Here is a 21,213-nt window from a genome sequence, read left to right as displayed (position 1 = left end):
TTCTTTGATATGCCATGATCAAACGTCCTGATTGACAGAGCTAACTTGTTACATTTCTGACTCAGTGACTGAAGTTTGTTGTGAATTCTTCTAATGATGTGGCATGCGACTTTCTTGGATTAAAAATTACAATGGCTGTGCTCCCCAGCTGCTGCAGAGGGGCAGCACTGACCAAAGTCTCTGCTCTGGGTGCATGTTTTCTGCCTTTATCTGTTCTGCTGGCTGTTAGCCCTGCCCCTGCTCTTAAGGGCAGCAAGGCAGGTCTCACAGCAGGCACTCAGCATAACCAACACCTTTGTCAGCTGGAACATTTTCTCTGATTCTTTATTAGGTTTCTGTCACAGTGTACAAGGTGCTGTGACGATTCGGGATACTTTTTTTAGTCTGTGACCTGTATTTCTACCATTGTAGGCTCTGAATAGTTTTGTCAGTTCTGGATTGCTTTGTGGCTCTCCTGGGATAGGTGATGTTCTCCTGTAGCTTCATCAAGCACTAACCTCACAGGCTTTGCTCAGTAAATAATTCCAATGCAAGGTTAACTTGCCTTGCTGCTGTTAAAATTCTCAGTCTTCTGAAAAGCCAGTAGATGGGGTGTGTGCAATTCCTCTGCAAAGTCACTGTACTTTTCAACCCAAAGATCCAGCTGTAGTTTCTACATTTTTGTTGCAGAGACTGTTGGTTGTTGTTGTTAGCAATGGCTTCCTGCATGAATCACAAATTTAAGGAACCTTGAGTGGAAGCACCAAAATTCTTGATTGATATTTTTGCATTAATTACTCTTGAGCATGATCTACTGGGCACTTTCCAACATTATTAAGTCTTTGAAATCTGGGCATGAATTTTTATCATAAGCTCCCTCCCCTCCCCTTTTTCTTTTAAATTAATCTATTAATGAACTAGAAAGGTACTGGATAACTGAAAACAGAATGTGTTACCACAGATTTCTGCATAATTTGAGACTGCAGTATTAGGTATAGATGGCATGGAGACAGCTAAGAAATACATCAGGTTTTGTGTCTCCAAGCCCAGCAGGTAAGAATAAACAACTATTTGTAGACACGATTCTGTTGATCATAGGTGTGGAAATTGAATTTGCTAGCAAATTAAAGTATTTTCCTCTTGTTATTAATGATCATGTAAATAATCAAATGTAGTACAAATCATAGAAAGGCTCACCAGTCACATCCCAGAGTGGATTTCATGCCTATGGGTCAGTTATGGTAGACTTGAAATAGGAAGGAATCTAAAACAGGGGACAAATGGCTTTGGGACAGATGAGTCCCTGAGTTGTCCTCCTTAGAGGTCACAGCAGAGCAGAGCATGAACCAGCGTGGAAATAAGCTGACCCAAAGTAATTTATGTCATTCGAAATGAAACTGTCTAGAGATGGAATCCTGTTAGGTAGGTCTTAGCTGCTTAAACCTGGCTGGCAATGGAGAAACCTTCAAATGGTTTGGTAATAGTTAACCAAGGGAACTCCACAATCCATGTCTGTCAGATATGAATACAAGGTGGACCAAAAAATAAGTTAGAATTAGAATACTATATTGAAGCTATCATAAGATATCACTGAAGATGAGAAGAAGCGTGAATGCTTCTGGCGAAGATGCACAGCTGAAGTTCCCTGAGAGATATTTGGGAAGAAATGTTTTGCAGATTCACATACACTGCTCCAAGCTTTTAAGGCAATTATGGGAAGGTAAAAATCTTCAAATAGCAGAGTACCTTCAATTAATTCAAAATAAAAGTCTAATAGTGGAATAAAGAGTCCTGAAGGCACCAGTTTGTTTGTGCCTGTGATAAAGGGGGCAAATAACACGAGCCTGTTACCTGTTCCCCTGCCTTTCAAAAGAGAACCACCAAAGCTGTGTTTTAATCTGGTATGGTAAAGTGTGCCCAGAATACACTGAGTGTTTAGCAGTTGCACAAATTATTCACTTTCCTAGCAGTCTCATTTTGTATTATAATCTGTTTCCCTTCTGTCTTTAATGTGCAATTCTGCTGAGCCTGCAGTTCACATTGGCTGCCTCGAGCAGACTGCAGGTCAGCTTTTGAATGTAGGAGAATTCATGAAATTTAAGTATTTTGTGTACAGTTAATGGCAGTCATGCAAGTACAAAGACTTTGCTTTATCAGCAGATGTGGTCTAGGTTTACATTTATGTCCAGATTCAATCCTTACGTTATTGCAGTTGAGAGAAAAAAAAAAAATCAGGAGCTTGGTGCAGTCTTTAACAATCTGCCTTGGTAGCTAGCCAGTCCACTTACCCTTGAGTGAAGCACATGGTAGGGTGGTTCTTTCTTCCATTAACTCTTTGATGCTTGGAAACAGGGGTGATTCACACAGTATGATGGGGAGTGGGAAATTGCTATAAATGCAAGATTAGCAAAAACTTTGTACTCACCTTGTGCCAAGCCAGGAAGGGATTAGTGTACTATGGGAATGATTAGATGGCAATGTTTGCTGGACTGCTGTGGCAGACAAGGGATATTTGAGAAGGTGATCCAGCTCTGCTGAAGTCTGCATGGTAAGTGGAGGGCAGTCTTTCCACTTGGAAACTAGTATTGGGTTGGGCACTTTCTGGTTAAGTCAGAAAGGGTTGCTGTTGTTTGCAATAGCTCAGCTGTTTCTCTTGTGACATGGCTGTGTTTCTTCAGTTCTTGCCTGAGCTGGTGCTGGAGTTTGGAGTAGAAGGCTCTTTGCCATCATTGCTCCTGTCTGGTTAAGGGTATTTTTTTGGGTTTTGTTAGTTTGGGAAGAGGTGAGGAGGAATCATATCCATGCATGGAGAAATGATGATCAGAGTGCAGAGAGAACACTGCATACCCCTCCTTCCCAAGTGCAGAAATAAGCAGTGCTGATGCAGGAGCCTGCCTGTAGCACCTCAGCTTGGCCCAGCCAAGCATACAGCATGTGGTGAGCAAGGAGTGCGGTGGGACTTCCTTGCAAGGTGATTAGTGTGTTTTCTAAATGCAATGGAGGAGAGTCATTCCTGAGCAATGGTAGGAGCTTTTTTCTCAGGGTTAAGTAGTGTCCTGTCCTCCTTTAAACCCAGGAGACAGCAGTCTGGGAGAAGGATATGAAAATTTGATGGGCTTAAATTGAAACCTGGCATCTGGAACAGCTTTTGCAGACCTCGAGATAATACTTCAAAGTTGTTCAGCCCCACAAGGTACAGTAAAATTTTGTGCTTGGGGAAAGTATTACTTGGGAACTGGAGTAATTCTTGGGGCCTCTTTGTGCTGGGTACTGTCACATTGGGTAGAAAATAACTCCTCCTGACTGAGCTGACTCTGAGCCTGTACATTCTGAGCTGCTTACTTGCCTATTCTCTGTCTCCCTGAGAATTTAGCAGTAAACCTTCACTCTGAATTAGTTTTACCACACTGAGCAAGAGTGTAAATCTATCTGAGCATTACTTATTCTGCTTTTACTCTACTGAAATGATCTTCCATATTTTAAAATCATAAAAGCTAAAGCAACATAAATATTCTGTGTTTCATAACAGCATGAAAGAAGCACGGTCTCCTAATTATCCTGATATTCAGATGTGTGCAGGAGCACTTGGAAAGCACAAGGCTCCCTCAGCTCCCTGCAGTTTGGCAGGTTTCTGTCTCCTTACAGGATTGGGTTTGGACACTGAAGAGAAGTCTAGCACATTGGCTTATCTACAGTTTTACCATTCTCGCATCCCAGAGTTTAGTGAGCAGAGGTAGAGAACATGCAGAGGCAGTTAGTGCCTGTAATTATCACCATAGTTCCTGAATCTGCTTCCACTTTACAAGGGAGAAAGCAAGTCAGCCTTGTTCAGTTGTTTTAGCCATGTGAGTTTGAAGATCATTCTGAAATACAATTAATACATGCCTGCACAGAGGTAGGTTCTAAGGTTACTGATTGGTTTTGATGCTGTTTGCTGCTTGAATGTTGGTGATTTTTTTTTAATCTAAGGTAAAAAGAGCATAATTATTTTTAACTTATAACAACCCTCCATTTTCTCTTACATATCTTGATATGAAGTAATTTAAACTAAATTTCTGCACAGACACTTTCCAAGAGATTGACTGTCAAGTACAATAAAAAATCTACACTTTTGCAGGGACCCAATGAGACTTAGCAAATTTAGATTTATTCTCAACGTTAAATGTGGTTGAAGATGTCATTTCTTAAACAGCACTTTTAGAAGTAGTTAGCTTAAAAGTATAGCAATTCAAAGCACAGAAGGAATGATTTTGAAGTGTAAAATCTTGAAACACAACGCAGAGGTTGACAGTTTCACTACAATTAGAAGCAAGCCAGGCACAACTCCCACTTCTGAAAACTTTCCTATTGCACTGCTTCCTCTCTTGGCCTAGAAAACCACAAAAACCCCCCTTTGAGTGGCTTTGCTTATTGACTTAACATAGTTATACTCAATAGCATTAGGAGACAGAGCAGAAAGGGCTGCCAAATGTGTCTGTAAAGAATAATCTTTACAGAAAGCTTCACAGAGGTAGTTTTTTTACACATGCTTTCAATGTCCTGAGAATGCTGCTTTTTTGAGGAAAGCAAGCTTTCAGGTGGCTTTTCTTTTTATTTTTCTTCTTACTTTTTTTTAAACAAGGTTTATTTTGTTAGGAAATCTGCTGCTGCATTTAGACCCACTGCTAATTGCTTTTTGGTTGAAGACATTTTCCATGAATTGCCAAATTCCCCCACACTGTTACAACTTCACACTGGTTGTGCTATGTTAGCAGCACTTCTTCCTGCTGCCTTTGTGAGGAGTGGCTGAGAGAAGGATATGGTGTACCTGGGAAATTGTGAGGTTTAGAGAAACTGAGGTTTGTAGCTGCTAAGACATGGCAGAGGCTGTTCTTCCCAGACTGAGACAGGGGCTGTAAGGAGGACATCCTCTTAGTGTGGTGGTTTATGCTCTGCTCTGCTGTGTGCCCCTGCTGAGGATTTTTCATAAGAAGTCCTGGAAAGGTGGTATTGTGTGGTTAGGCTTATATTTTTCATCCTAGCCACACAATGTAGTGGGAAGCCAACCCCAAACTCTGGTGCCAGAGAGAGTGTGGGAGAGGATGATCTTCCAAGAACACTGCTGGCTCACTGACTCCCTGAGGTGCCCACAGAGCCCAGCCTTCAAGTTTGTCTTTCTCCTATAGCCTGTGGAAAACATAAGTTTCTCCTTAGCTCAGCTCTGTCCTCTGCATTAAAACCTCCTGGAGCAGCTGTAGAAAAGATCATTCTGACTGAAGCTCGAGCACTGAACAGGGGAACTGGATGTAGCAGAGTTGTTCAGCACAGCTAATCCACTTAAACTATGGAGCTCATCTGCTGATCTGCTGGGGTGGCAGTGCTCTTAGGTGTGATAGCTAAAGAGGCTTTGGCTTGAGCTACAGTCTGAGGGCAATCAAAACCTGCAGCTTGGGTGGAGGATCTGGTTACACCAAGTTGGCCCTGACCCAACCAAATGCAGTTAAAAGTGAGAGGTTGTGAGAGATAAACCCCTCTACTTAAGCCTTGTCCTAGCTTAGGAGCTGATCAGTGTGTTCCAGTGCTTTTCCAGTCTTAACTGCTTTGATCAAAGGTAGGGCTTACTTGGTCTGTGAATGGGGATGAGCTTTGCCAATAAAAGGCCTCTTTTGAACTAGGATAATTGCATCCACAGGGCTAGTAGTTAACGTTTCTGTTTTAATTGTGTCACTGCACATAAATGTACAGACCTTTTACAGGTAAAACCCCTTTAATTTCTAATTCAGTAAGCATGGTTGGGTCCCACCTATACTGTGGCTGTTGGTTGTGGTGCAGGAGGAGCAGCTGGTGTTGTAACAGGATCTCTTACTACATTAATCTGTTGTCCAGCCTGAGACATACGAAGGTTTTCACCTCAAAGAGGTGATTAAACAGTTCAGGTCATCCAATACACCAGTGCTGGCTGAAGGCAAGCCCAGTGTGGTGTTTCCTGCCCTGTGACAGGGGTGGTTGCAGCCCCCAGGAGCAGGTGTGGGCATTGCTCCCGCTCTGCTGTCGTTTGTCTGGGATGAAACCTTGATTTGTTCAGTCCTACCCTCGTTTATTATTGAGAAGAAGAGGGGGGGGAGTATGAGGAGCAGTGTGTGGTACACTGCTGAGTCCTCTACTGTCCTCCTTCCAGTTCTAGAAGACAACCAGGGAAGCTAAAACTTGGTAGTCTTTTGTGAAAGACTAAATGTTCCTTTTATCAAATTATTAGTAAATTATTATAGACCAAATATAGATAAAATAATTTTCTGCAGCTAATCCTTGCTTACCACAGGGAGGTGGAAACAGCAGTGCTGCAGTCCTGTTGATTCTGATCCTACCACAGGCAATGCAGCTAGGAACCACTCTCACATCACCGATCTACCACTCATACCACTGGGTACAGAAACCTGCTCTCTGCTTTCCCTCAGCAGCAGAAAGAGGCTGAAATGAAGGAAGAATCCACTCTGAATTTCAGAAAAGGCTGAAACTGGGTCTGTTGGCATAGAGAGAAAACCAGGAAACAGGAGCACCTGTGTTGCATAGCTTTGGGCAGGTCAATTATCCCATCTCCAATGAAATTCTCATTTGCATAAAGTATGAATAACAATACTCAATTTACCTTGCAGGGGTGTTACAGAGCAAGCAGTTAATTTTTTCACAGTGTTTGTGGTATGTAAAACCCTAAATGAATACAAAGCATGATTGCGAGCTAATTTTATTGAGGGTTAAATATTGGTGATGTGCCCAGCTGAGCACTTGCTGGCAGTGAGCAAGGCAAGTGACCAGCAGCAAGCATGTTTGGCAGCAAGCAATGGACAAAAAAGGAAAATAGCACTAACTTATTCCAGTCATACCTATTTATTTCTCTCTTACCACTGTACATTTCCCATTAAGCAGATGGAGATGATCAAAATATCAAATTGGAACTCTGTGGTTTGATAGACTTACATTTTACTGTTTAAAAGGCAAATAAAGGTTAACGACATGGAAATCTGTCTTGTAGAAGAATGAGAGTGTGGAAGTGCCTCCAAACATGCACTGAATGGTCCTTAAATAATATCTTTCAGAAACAGAACATACCTGATTAGTTAGGTGGCAGATTTTTCACTGGGTTGGTAGCATGCCAAGGCTGCTGGTTCCTCTACATTTTATGCTACTGCTGTTGAGGGGTTTGCTGGATCAAAAACATGGGTGAAAACCACTTGGATGAGGTTGGTACCTCATAGCACAAGCATGAGCCCGGGGATGAGCAGGGATTGTGTGCAGGTTGTGATGGGGGAGGCTCCTGGGTTTGAAACAGGAGTCAGTGCCAGACTGCAATGTGTGTCTGTGTTACAGCTGTTGGGTGTAAGAGAGGGACAGCGTGTGTGGTTTCTCTGCCCTGCTCTGTTCTCCTGGATGTGGGATCTCGGTGTGTCCCAGGCATTTTGTTACTGCCTGCTCACTTCATTTTTCTTAGGTGTGAAATACAGACACTTGTTCTAATTACTACTGGTAGACATAGCACAGTTGAGTAACAATCTTCTGGTAATCAGGGCTAACTTCTGCCCTTGAAGGTTGCACTCCAAGCATGGTGCAGACAGGTATTCCTGGCAGAGAGGAAGGATTTAACTCACTTTCTCTGTTAATTCAACATCTTTGCACTGTGAGTGTCCTGAGAGAGAGGTCCAGAGGTCAGCAAAGCAGAAAAGGATCTTCACAGTGTCTTCTTTTATGCTTTGGGTCAAAGTCTGCATCGCACCCTTATTCTTGTTGCATTTGAAAACATTGCTTGGCTCTAGATTTTTTCAGGGTTTTTTTTTTTGCCTTTTTTCCCAGCTCCACAAGCTGCCATGGTCACTTACACAAACACAGTTATAGCATCAGCTCCACAGTTAACTTCTCATTTAGTGGTGTTTCTGAAAGTAACAATTGCTGCAAGAAAACAAATGGTAGACATGCAGCATATGCTGCGCATAATGTTAATTTATTGCCTTTTTTCTTTTTTAATTGCAATATGAAATCTAGGGGGCAGATCTCAAATCCTGTGAAATTCATGGCACAATGCCAGTCTATTTGAAAGAATGTTATATTTGCCCCTAAGTTTTACAAGTCCTTAACTACAATTTGCTTTCTCACATGCTACTCACCTTTAAGATGATACTCCCTTTTTGGCATTAGTAATTATCATTATTGTTGTTAGTGTTATTATTCCAGGAAATCTGTATGGGAGGAACGCTGAAAACTGGTTCAAAAATAGCATTTTCATGTCCTCCTACTCACTGTACTTCGTGCACAGAATGCCTTTTATAAATGCAGACTTGCTGCTTGGCTAGATAAAAGAAACTGTCACTTGATTTCCATAACTAAGTCATTCCCAGGAGGATTTCATTGTTTTAGCAATAAAATTTTTCTAAAAGGCCTTTTATTTTGCTTGAGAAAGATAACAGAAATGAACTTCTGAGTGGTTATTCCACAAAACAATTAGAAGAAAGCAAGACTGTCTTGATTTGATGTAAGGAGATTTGTATGCGTATGAATTCCCTTTCATGTAAGATGAGAATAAATTCCCAACTGAAAATCAAGTTAGAAACACCTCCCCCAAAAACCTTACCTAAAACACTTTTCCCCCCCTTGCTCACAGACACGACACATATCTTCTATCAGGACTCTTCTGCATAAATTTGGTCATATCCTGGAGTTCAGTCTTATTTCAAAAGGCACTTGCATAACTTCTGATTCAGATACTTTCCTGAATTAGAGGCAGTCAAGGATAATCACTGCCAATTATTACAGTGCATTAATTTTGTCACCAGGTATGTTTGTATTCGTGGGGAGGAATGATCTCTGCCTGCTGTATTGAGGCCGAGCACTCGCTGAAGCAGGGACAGTGCTTTAGCTGTGGGTGCACATGCTGTGGAGCACAGTGCAGGCACAGTCCCTCCTTGTTCACATGCACCCTGCTGCCCTGGCCTCTCTCACCACTTCTCCAGCATTTCTCACCCCTTTTCTCAGCTGCTGTGTCTCATTCCATCATGACGTTCCTTTTCTCTGAATGCTGAACATGCTAAAGCTTGTCAGAATTACAGCACCAGTAAAGATGTAGAAAGCATATCCAGTAAGTGAAAAGTCCTCCTGCTTGTGTTTAGTTTTTTTGGGGTTTTTTTACATGGGGGCTGTCTCTCATTTGGACCTATTTTGAGCCATGCATGCATTTTCCTAAGTGTGAATCAATTCAATTTCCACTTCAGGTACTGTAGAAACCTACTACTGTAGGTAGATACACGCAATAAGAAGCAAAAGGGAATAGGAGAAAAAAAACATTTTCTTTGTAGTCAGGAAAGCCTTTATGGATTTGGCACCATACTTAAAATTGCATTGTATTAAAGAAATGCAACAATTTCAGAAATTATTATTTATAGGAAGATTTGTGAATTCAGGATGTGATATTCTGACTCACCCGACAGCAAACATGTTTGCGCTCCGGCTGGTATGACTCACGCTGACATTTGTCTTAAGCGTGGCAATTGTTTCAGCCCTCTGCTTGGTGCAGGATGAATGAAACGCCTGAGCTCCCCTGTTGCTGCTTTACTACGTGCAGCCACCCTGGTAAATTGCAGGCTCAGCTGTGGAGTATTTCCTGTCTCTCACACACGTGCACAAACTTACATCCCCCCAGTAATGCTTTACTGCTAAATACTAGATTCATAGAAAGGAAATGCATAATTACAGTGCTGCTTTTTGCACCACATAAAGCAGCCCACATCAAAAGATGTTTGTCATTAATGTTTCAACAGGTAATCTCTGGAATTACTGCCAAGCCGTGTTCCTGTTACTTAGCGCTTGGTGTCGAAATCATTGAAATCTTTGTTGTAAGACAGCATAGTCATCTTAATCCTGCAAAAAAGTTAGTCAATAGCGCTTTTGTTTTCCAGCTCTGTATCACGTTGCATCAGCAGTGCAGAAGACGTGGCGGCACTGGAAGCGGGGAGAAGGTTAAGGGCGCGTTCTGGGCTGGCTTCCTAAGGAAGCACAGCTCACGTGGTGGCATTGTTTGTGCCTGCCCTGTGGGTGTCCCCCCAGACTGGCAGCTGGTGTCAGTCGGGTCCTCCTCAACCCTGCGAGCTGCACAGGTAGAGATGGGGAAGCTGCTCCTTGAAAACTTAGTGTGAGTAGCAGATGAACAGCTTTGGGTACCTGTGGCTGAACCCAGTGAGGGAAAGGCCGTGGCCCAAACTCAAATCTTATTGGCACCATGGAGTTGGTACCGTAGGCATCTCGTGGAATTACTGCTGCCACCAGAGATCAAACCTGTTCTCTGGTTTTCTGGGTTGTAGCATTAACACTCTTCTTCAGGAGCTTTTGTCTCTGGCTACTTAAAATACTGCAATTAAACAGAATCTCAGCCATAGCTTCTGGTGCTGCTACTGTTTGCAACTCACATCGTTTGGATTCTCCCTTCAACACCATCTTTGCAGGAGAGCAGTGACCATGGTATGAGAAGTGTCTGTACATGTTATGAAGGCCCTTGAGCTTGCTCTCATCTGTATCAAGTTAACATGGAGCTGCAGTTCAAATGTGCTGGAGGCTCATTTGTCTCCACGCAGGGCTGAGCTGCATTTTTTGCATAATATCTTGCATAAAAGAAAAAGAGAAATATTTATGTCGTGTGACAGAAGCATGCAGAGTGGTTATTTTTATTGCTTATATCTGTTCAAAATTACTGGCTCTCAGCCTGAATTATTATAGTCCATTTGCATTCTTTTGTCAATCTCTTCTGTTCAGAAGACCTGTAGAAATGACTGTGTAACAAACACGCAGGCAGTAGAGTTGTATTTACTTTAAACCTCTGTCTGAGAATGAAGTTGGTATCCTAAGAGGAATGTAGATCTGTGTTGAAACTTCCCCTCCCACCAGTATTCCTGCTTTGATGGCCATGAAAAAGTGGCAGATAGGGGGTACTGATTTGAATAAGGTGATGTATTTTTATTAAGTACATAATTGACATCTGATAGGAGGTACTTGTGAGGTATTTCTCTTATGTGTCTGCACTGTTGATGCTTAGGCAAAACAACCTGAACAGGCTCCTCTTAATTTTCACCTGGTGGCACTGTGTGTTGCACCCACAGCCCACCTCTTGACTTGCTATTTTATTTTAATACCTTATGCTGCACTCTCTTTCTGGGGAAAAATCACATGGAGCTTAGAAACGAAGCCCACTAAGAGAAGCACACTAAGCACAATCTAACCTCAAGTCTTCTTGGAAAAAACTGAATATTAGTGAATTACAAATAAGGAGTATGGTTGTGATTGCTGTTGTTTGTGTAAAAGTGATGTCTCTGAGGTCCTAGTTAGATTTGTGTTTGTATTGTTATTTGGCATCATGTAATTGGAGAGTGTGAACTTGAGCTGTTCTGCATTTTTTCCTAAGTATAGCTGTGGTGATAAACCTTCATTTGCTGTGTAATCACTTGTTCAAAGGTGTTGAGGTTAGGGAATGGGTAACAAGAGCAGTGGAGATGACTCTGGGAGCAAAGTTGGTTTCATGGTTTCCAGATGAGGATGTTTGGAAGGGCAGATGAGTCCAGTGAGTATGGCTGAAAACTCTCAGTCTGTTTGCCTAGACTGATGCTAAAATGAGGAGTGGTTTACCTGAGCCTCAAGTAGTGAAAAATACCTGCTGTGGGTGAAGCAATGATGAATAATGGTCTTTAGATTAAATCTTGATTTCTAGATGACTCACAGCTAACGTTAGTTGTGCAGAATCAGTGACCATCTTCAGCTGTGCCTCCTGCACTGGTGGGTGTGAGCTGCAGCCTTGCCCTTGCAACCCCACGTGCTGCTCCCATCTCTGCACTGTTCCCAGGTACATGTTCCTGTCCTGCATTTTCCCTCTCAGTAAGCACTCATGTTGGAGATGTTTTTTACACGGGAAAGATACGTTGGGCTGGGATGTCCCATGTTCAAGAGATAGGGAAGGCAACATAGATGTTCTTCCCTCTGCTACAAATTGTGGGGCAGGGTGGATTGCTTCCTTGTCTGAGGCCCATGATCTGCATCCTGTTTTTCTGGTTTAGGACCTGCAGGATATGCAAAGTGCTAACACTTGATTTACTGTTCCCATGCACCCAGATACAGTTATACACTGTGCAAAAAGTGGGTGTAACACCTTGTGAAGTTAGACATTTCACTGTGGACCACATGCAAAGCCGTGGGAAATGTTTGTTTACATGATAAAGCCGTGGAGGATCAAGCTTCGGATGAGGAATGGGTGCTAAACAGAAATCAGAGTGATGCCTGCCTGTTTCATGCAAACAAAACCTCTTCTGTCCTAAGGTGGTACTGCTTCATCATAGCATTAAAGTAGGCATAATTTAAGTAATTTTTACACTAACAGAACATCAGCATCAGCCTTTGTACAGTACACAAAATGTCAGATTTTCAGATTGGCAAAGTTTGGCATAGCTGGTGTAGAGAAGCTTTTATTAACTTGAAATCTAAAAGATGGTGAATTCTTGGTTGGCTTGTGGTTTTGGAGTTTTTTAATTTCCATTAGAATCTTTCCTCGTTGTGTAAAGTCAGTTAAAAGTGTTAAAAATAATTTAGAAGTTTTTTCCTGACATGATAGATGATACACACATTAGGTAATTGAAATCATGCACACTCCAGGAAGATAAAACCTTGCCTTTCCCATTTGTGGTGAGGCAGGATTGAACCTGTCTAAAACTATTTCATGTAGAGGGAGAATAAAGCAGGAAATGAATTATGGTTTTATTTGAGTTGAAGGATTAGTTCAGGGATAATAGCGAACAACGAAACAACTTGGGCACAAGGCTGCATCTCTTAAACAGTTTTATTAGCTTATGCTGATTTGTGAATTAGGGAAACCAAATTATGTCATGCAAAAGAGCAAGGGATGACAATTAAAAACCTGCAGGAAAGAACTAGTGAAACAGTAATCTCTCACTGCCTGATCTTCAAAGAAAGATGGGAGAGCATGACCTTTTCTTGGAATAAATACAGGATATTGCACTGAGCCAACTTCTGGTTTTCAGGTTTTGCCAATTTGCAGATGCTCTCTTGTACTACAGTCCTTACTTGTTAATTGCCCTGGGGTCCAATTTTAGTCTCAAAATACCCCCGAGACGTACTTCCATGTTCTTTGATTTGAGGTCTGTTCATGTCTCAATTACACTTCTAATCTGTCAGCACAGTGTCCTTTTTAGCTGTCAAAGACAGGGCTGTGCTGTGATATTTGAGTAACCGAAATGCTGTGGGACCATGAGGAACAGCTTCCTTGGTAACGCTTCCCATTTATAGCGGAGATGTGATCGCTAACCATGCGTGCGGTAATGATTTGTTGATCACGTTGCAACTTCAGTCACAAAGTCTGGTTAAGACCTAATTGTACTGCAAACCAGCTTTCTCTGCTGGTCCCTCCAAGTTATGACTGTTTTACATGGTCCATGAAGAGCAGGTCATCAGAGCCCATCAGATCTGCATAGCAAAAAAATTACCTCAATTAGGGACTGAGTGCTCTGCTCTTCAGGTGAGGGGTGTGCTTCAAGAAGCAGTATCTCTCCATGCATCCTGAATTTTGTGCAATGCCATCTTTAAATCTTAAGCGTAAAGTGCCTGGGAACATTAGCAGGCAGACATGTCTTGGCCCTTACAGAGTCAACTGCTTCTGGGTAAGGTCAAGTGAGCAAGTTGTAGCAAATTAAACTAGCTTGTGAATTTGCTGTGCATCATCTGCTCCATAATAACTGGCTGTGTGCATAGTACAAAGGCACCCTATGGTAAATAGAAGGTCTTTTGCCCTTTTTTTTGCCTGAGGTGTAAGCTACCTTGCTTCATGTCATCTTTTCTGTGAAATGTGAGTGCATGGGGAAGATATCTGCCTCAGAGTACCCCCACTGCACTGTATTGCACAGGTGCTGCTTGTTGCTGTGTCCCTGTGCTGGGATCTGCAAGACACATTCCAGGCTGGCAGCAAGATCACTCCATGGCTGGCAAGCAGCCTCGCTCCTGATTCAGTGATCAAAGCCCTGGTTTGGGCAATTGGAGCCTGGCTAACTTGAACAGAACCAAAATCCTAATCCTCCTTGTTGAAGTTAGTGGAAGGACTTAGTCCCTGAGTGTGATGGGTGTCAGCCCAGGGTTACACACAGCTGACCCTCCAGAGAGGCTCGCAGGAGCCTATCCAAGCAGGAGTTTGCAAGGAGTAATCTTCTCTGCTCTTACTAAAAATAATGGGAAGCCATCTATTTTTGTTGGAAATGTCAAATATTTTCTCATAGTCATTTGGACTCCATTTGAAGGTTCCCCTGAATGCTGAATGACAACAGATAAGGATTAAAAACTGCAACTTTTAGTGTTGCCAAATTATTGGGGAAAAAAACCCATAAATAATTTGCAAATGCTGAAATCTTTCATTTTAGCACTTACAAGCAAAATGGTTTGAGTATTTCGAGCTGAGATGCAGTTTTTTAATTGTGAGATTCTTGTAATTTAAAGAAGAATATAAATGGCTTGAAAATAAATTGGTTTGGCTTTCAGCCAGTTTTCAAGGGGTTTCTTTAAATAGGTGTGTGTTATTTTTCTCTCTTTGGTCTGCTTTCTGAAGTTAAAAATCTTGTGAGACCAAGTCTGATGGTGTGTTTTTCCATCAGATAAGCAGTGGCGTCCCACTTCAGCAGAGGAGAGAAGCTGTTGACCAAAGTCTTTGAAGTGCAGCCAGGGCCTGAGTATCTGAAGACTCTTGAGGTTACAGGGCCTCTGTCACACAGGAGTTGAAGTTCCTAAGAAACTGCTGTGTCTTAAACTGGGAAGATTTTTGTCATGGGTATCTTGCATTGCTGTGGTCAGCAGGGGGAGGACAAAGACTCATTGTGACTAGTGGTCACCATCATCACCATCATCATTGCCAGGTGCCCAGTCCCAGGCAGCTGGATGCAGGTTTACAGACACTTCTCAATGGGGGCTTAGGCTTAGCCAGTAAATCCAGAGTTGTCTTACACCAAAACTGGATCTTTGGGCTTTGGAAGGTTTTGTTGTTGATGCTTTGTATGTTCAACTAAATCAGTCATAGGTGTAAACTTCTTTTGAATAGCAACCTTTTTTATCATTGCAATGTCTTCTCTCTCCTCTTCACCCACGAGCTGCACTTGTCCATCTGTCTGACTTGTTTCCTGCCTTCACGTAATGTGAGATTCATCTGCATTCATATGTAGCCATCTAATCTGAGCTCAGTGTCTAGACTCAGTTTATGGAGAGAACCAGACCTTTCTAGAGAGTGAATCATTCTGTCCTAAACCAGATGCTTGATAGGTCAAATGAATAATTTTCTAGATTGCCTGTTTTCCTCCAACAAGTGAAGAGAGTTTGCACTGTCTAAGGTGTAGAGTTTTGTCCTGCACTTGTTTTTGGTTTGAGGACACCATAAGGCTGGCAGGATGGGTTGGATGTGCAGAAATCCTGAAGTGACAAATGAAATGTTTGAGAAGCTTTACATTAAGGAGGTAGGAAATGTTGATGGCACAAAGTGAAAATAAGAATTTAGGAAGCACAAGGAGACCATGGGAACTTGGCTCAAGGAAAAAATGCTCAATTTGGGGGCTGTGAAAGCATACACTATTTTAAGTATTCATAAAAATGAAACCCAGTGGTTTTCTCAGCCCCCAGTAAAAAGGCTGAGAATAGTCTGATATGTGTAGTAGATAAAAAAAAAAAAAGAGTTGGTCCACAATGAAATTTTGTCAAAAATCAATGAAAGAACCACACAATATTAAAAATCTCGAATATGAAAAATACTTCCTACTGAGAAAAAGCAAGAATGTGTGTGTGTGTGTATTTTTGGATTCAGTACTCTTCTGTTATAATATTGCAGATAACCATGGAAATAGATAGGTGTTTGCATTTCCTTAGAGGAGTTCATGGAGTACAAAAAGCTTCCTGTGTGGATCTTTGTGCGCATTGTGGACTTTGTTTGCTGACACTTCTAAACAGCAACTCCAAGTAGTTCTTTCTTTCTCTTGTTGCAGCAACAGAAGTATCCAAGAATTATTTTAATTATGTATCTGCTTCAGCAATTCTGAACTCGGTTTTAATTTTTTGTAATGATATGTACAAGGCAAATGACTCTTCCTATCCTAGATCAGTGTTTGCCATACACTCACTCTATACTGGAATCTCCATCTTGGGAGCTCATTGAAAATGCATTTTCTTCAAGGAGATGTAGGAGTCAATTGTTCATTTGTTAAACAGCTCTGTGAATATTCCTGTTTTTGTTCCTTACTTTCTTTCTTACTAGATTTTGCTTTTGTTTTACAGCTCTACCTTACTTTATTTGAAAGAGGAAAGCCAGTGAGGACCCGTGAACAATCCAGCAGCTTCTGAAAAACCTTCATGTTAAAGGATAATCCAGAATTCCCTGAAGAAGAACATAGTGAATGTTGTGAGTTCCTAGCAGTGATAACAAATACTTCCAGTTGTGTCTTTTGGGAGGTACTGTCTGCCCTGTAGTGTTTGGTCTCTTCCCTGCAATGCTGTGATGCACTGAGCACTAAAGACATTTCTTTCTTTATCTCTTGCCTTTTTTTTCTTTTTTTTTTTTTTTCTTTTTTTTTTTTTTTTTTTTTTTTTTTTTTTCTTTTAATGGGTTTAAGGGAAGATTAGTGCTGTCTAAGGAAAGATGTGGGTTTCTTTTCCTTGGACTGCTACAGTAATTTGTCATTGCTTTTTAGTTAAATATGTGAGCTTGCTTTGGAGGCCATGTGACTGTAGCCTAACAAGAATGAAAAATACTATGGATGGATAGCAGTTCATTAATCTGCAGGTTAGATTCAAAAGTTTTATGCGTGCTTGCACAGTGGTTGACCACTTTTAATTAGAGGAATGCAAATGTAGTTATTTCTGCCTGGTATTCCAAACTCCTATTGGTCAGTTTGTTATATTAGTTTGAGTATTTCCAATAGAAATGCTCTTCTCAGAGATTTTGTTCGTGGGAATTGGAGTAGCACACCTTTGTGTGGCAAACACAGCCACTCAACTGAGACCTTGATTCAGCTATGGTATTAATAAAAGAAAACGTTCCCATGAGAGATGGCTAAAGAGAAGGCATGAATATATTTATGATCATTGTTTTTCTTACGAAACCCACTGCTTTTCTGGGTTGAAATGGGCAAACATGCAGATCAAATTTAAACATCCTCACAAAAAGAGGAAAACAAGAGTTCTCTGCCTGCCAGGTTTTAGAATAATCTTTTTTTTTTTTTTCTTAAGAAAGAACCATGGGGATTTCCAAGTTAGGCAAGTTATTAATTCTTATTCCCAAAGTATGCAGTGGTCCTTCAAGATGTTAGTATTGATAAACAAGCTGCAGATTCTTCCAGTTTGAGCAAACTAGTTTGTGCACTTTCCATTAATGTAGTAAATATAAATATATTTTCTGTCATGCCTTCTAGCTCCCTCAGAGTTGAATGCCCTCCTTTGCTCTGCTTTTCCCTTTGGGTTCAGGCTTCAGGAAGCAGATTGAGACAGAGTCTAAGTGATGCTGCTTTCCCAAGAGCCAGTTGCAAAATAAGACACTGAAAGACACTGAAAACTTTTTATCATCTCTTGCCTTTCCCACCTGCTTTGATCTACAGTGAAATTGTGGACAAGGCCAACATTTGGAATTGTTACTTACTAGATACCACTAAACTGCCAAGTTGCTGGCTCATTAAGATGAATAAGGGGCCTCTGAGATGTGGAGCTTCTCACTGTCTATGTACCCAAGCAGATGTGGCCCTAGCAGTTTATTCCCACACTTCGAAAGGCTTCTTTAAAACCACAAGAGTTTACTTTGCATGCAGGCATCCTAGAACAGGAGAGGACAGCCTTAAAAAAATAAAAATAAAAATAAAATGTCCTAGCATGCAGAGCTGTTGGGATACCAGGAGATGTTTGTTCAAGGTGTTGCAATCACCTCCACTGATTGCAGCAGCAGCAGCACCTCACCTGGAGAAGAGCATTCCCTGGGTCCTGTAAGGTATGTGGTGTGGCCAGATCAGCCAGATAAACTGAAAGAGGCAATAATCAGACATTACAGGGGATGGAGTATCTGTTGAAGATGCTGTCAGTGTGATCATTACATTCTGCCCTGTCCTAAACGGTTTAAAATCACCCCACTTAAAGCACAGTGTGATGTTCTGCTATTGTGGTGCCAAAACCCTGATTACACTCAGGAGGCCTGGTTTTGTGCAGAAAAAGCAGCACTCTTCTCACCAGATATGGATGGGAAAAAGTGTTCTTGAGAATTGCTCTTACCCTGGCATCAAGGACTGGTTCCTTTTGAGGAATCATTTCTGGGTGATGGAGGGCTTTTTAGGAGTTCCTTGAGAGTGTATTTTTTCACCTGGCTTCTCCTTGGAGGACACAGCAGGACTAGGCTCCTCCTCTTCAACCTCTAAGGGAGACAGGGGTACCAGAGGTGAGGAGGTACAGTGTTTCTCCTGAAAGGAAATACTGGCATACAGTGATTTTACTGAAAAATGTTGCTCTGTCTTCCCTGTTTGCAGGGTGTTGTCATGTTAAAATGTGAGGAAAATTATCAAACCTTTCCCACTGCAAGTGGTAGCTGTTCTCTTTCCTTCTGCTGCCTCCTTCTGCCACCCAGGCATATTTCAGGGGAAGGGAGGTGTGAGGAGGGAGGGGTGCAGTAAATTGGGACCAGTGTCTTGTATCCACCTAGAAACTGCCTGTTTACTAAACAGTACAAATTTCTTGCTTCCTTTTTCCTGCTCTCTTCATTTGGATGAAATGCATTTCTGGAATAGCCGTGCTTGTACAGATCAAGTCCATATTCCACTTGTGGGGAGAGAAAAAGGGATGTCAGGAGGGTTCGGTAAGGAGGAGGGTTTATTTTAGTAAGGGTGAAAATGAAGCAAGACAAGGCTCGTTCACTCTTGCCAGAGGATACCTTATGTATTCCAGCATACAGTTTTGTAATTTTCTGGTAGGATGTAGGTATCCTGAGGTTTTTTTTTTTCCATCCTGAGAACATATGCCACAGCTTTTTTGGAGTGCTAGCCACACAAGCACAAACACATTCTAACAGGAGCAATGAATAAACTCTTCATGTTCCTCACTTGCAGGCGTTTCTTCACATTATTTTTTTTTCTGTGCTTATGCGAAAACCTCTGGCACAGTTTGTGGGAAATGGAAAATAAATCTCTAAATCCAGTATGTGTCAATAACAGAAACGTGTTTAGTTGATCTCATATCTATAACTGTTATTTTGGGCAAACTGCAGATGGTAGGATAGTAAACATCCCCACTTCTAGCCCAGACAGGCTTTCTATGCCCTGCCTTCAGTGGAAACCTGCTGCTGTGAGAGCTGACTCTGATGAGGGTCTTGGGGGACTGTGGTTGTGTATTGCTTAGCCCCAGTTCCACCCCATTTTTGAGCTGCTGCCTCCTTTTTCTGTTCCTTGGCCCTCTTTGCTTCCTTTGCCCTGGGTCCTATCTCCTATGTACTCCCCCCTGGCTGCCGGCTGTTTTTCCTGGCACGTGGAGCTGCGACGGGTCTGGGAGCGACAGCTCCTGGAGCTGATGTCAGTGCTGCTTCCTGAGCCGCCTGGCCAGGCTGGCTGCAGCCCAGGCACACCCTCTCCCCAGAGCATCACCTTCTCAGCCTGCCCATCCTGCTGCTGCAGCAGCCCCTCGGGGAGGAGGCTTGTGCAAGTGATGGAAATTGAAGGTTAGCGAGCCTTTCCCGGCGGTTTTCTGTGAGCGGCCATCTCCCACGCCTGCAGCCTCAACACCGCGTTTGTGGCGTGGCTGGGAGTGATGCCTGGTTTCTCCTCTGAGCTCTGCACACCTTGGAAGGGCGACAGGAAGCTTTGACACAAGCAGACTTAATGATTCTGGATGTCTCTGCTTTTGTGTCTCTTTGGTATCCATATGCTAAATCACTCCGTGGTTTTCTATGGAAATTACCAGGCTGCTGAGAAGAGAGCAGAGCTGCGTGTGTCCGTTCTTCCGAACAACAGCCCAGTACATGCCACTCGGTATTTATAGTGAGAGGGAAAAAGGGAAGAATTGCTTTAATTTAAGAAATGTCTCTCAGAAACAGCAGTAATTTATTCCTAGGCATTATTCTTCATTAAGAGCTACAGACAGCTGCAGCTTCCCTTTAAATAGAAATTGCTCTCTGCAGGCATGCTATACATAGGGCTTCAGGTTTCTGCCATTTCTCTGCCAAAAAATCAGAAGTATTTCTCACCAAATAAATGTTTATTCAGAAAGTCATATTTCCTGGCTTTTATTTCACGTCAGAGGCTTCCGGCAGCCAGGCAAGAACAGCTCAAGGCTGTCGTTTGGGAGAGGAAGCTGAAACTGTTTGAGTCTCTTGTGGGGCTTCACAAAAATGTCTCTGACCATAACTCTGGGCCTTCAGTTTGGCAGTTTACTTTAGCTGTTGAACAGTGGATTAAAACGGATGTCACAGAAATCCTGCAGCGCAGATGTGCCTGTGCAGATGCAGAGTGGGTGGTGCTGGGGCGTTTCTGTGCATCGGGTCAGCTCGCCCCCTCTCCTGGCCTTGAAGCCACAGCTGTCCTCAGACTGCATGGGTGGCAAACTGGCTTTGGCAGCTGACAGCAGCTGAGCCTGTTGATGGGGGATCCCTTGCATGATCAGTGTATGAATACCTAGGGACAGCAGGCAAGAACTGGCCTGCTTGCACCTCTGCCACCCAGCAGAGAGGTGGCCAGGGTGGCTTCAAGTCCTGCAGAAGGATGTGCAGTGATGAAGCTGTAAGCCACCAGTGCTCCTGAGGACCAAATTCCTTTTTTAGTCACATCTGTGCAGCTTCCTTGGATTTACCTTTCTCTTCTCCACATTACTGCTGGCTGGCTCCCCAACTAATGATTTCCTAAGTTGTCCTTTCCCCACTGTCTTTTTCAGCCTGAGCTACTGAGCTTCTTCTTTTGTCTCCAGGGCTTATCTGCTGGACCCATACTTTCCACTCAATATGCCAGCCCCTAGCCTCCAGTAGATAACTTTGCTCTTGTAGCAGCCCCAGCTGATTGTCTTCTGTCATCTGTGGCTATGGTGTTCCTGTCAATACATGATGTTTTCCTTCTCCTCATCTCCTCCCAGTTCTCAGTGCACTCCTAAGTGTATGGCTTATAGGATGCAATCCATGTATTAAAATAATTTGTAGTTAGGTCATTCATTACTCCCTTGCTTTCTTCTTGTCCAGTA

At 42.4% G+C, this 21,213-nt stretch overlaps 1 protein-coding gene across 14 annotated transcripts in view; it reads left to right on the top strand.

The window, feature by feature from the left end:
- Window positions 1-21,213, top strand: part of ATXN1 (ataxin 1) — a 258,971-nt gene that overhangs the window by 157,788 nt on the left and 79,970 nt on the right. For 13 of the 14 annotated variants that reach the window (XM_079301679.1, XM_079301676.1, XM_079301669.1 and 10 more), the window contains one exon: window positions 16,297-16,420. The gene's annotated coding sequence lies outside the window, so the exon portion shown is untranslated. Of the gene's footprint in view, window positions 1-3,055; window positions 3,173-16,296; window positions 16,421-21,213 lie in introns of all 14 variants that reach the window. The other variant, XM_079301677.1, reaches the window with a different exon arrangement.

This window comes from Erithacus rubecula (genome assembly GCF_903797595.1).
Source record: "Erithacus rubecula genome assembly, chromosome: 3".
Taxonomy (NCBI): domain Eukaryota; kingdom Metazoa; phylum Chordata; class Aves; order Passeriformes; family Muscicapidae; genus Erithacus; species Erithacus rubecula.
This window is presented reverse-complemented; position numbering and strand designations above follow the sequence as displayed.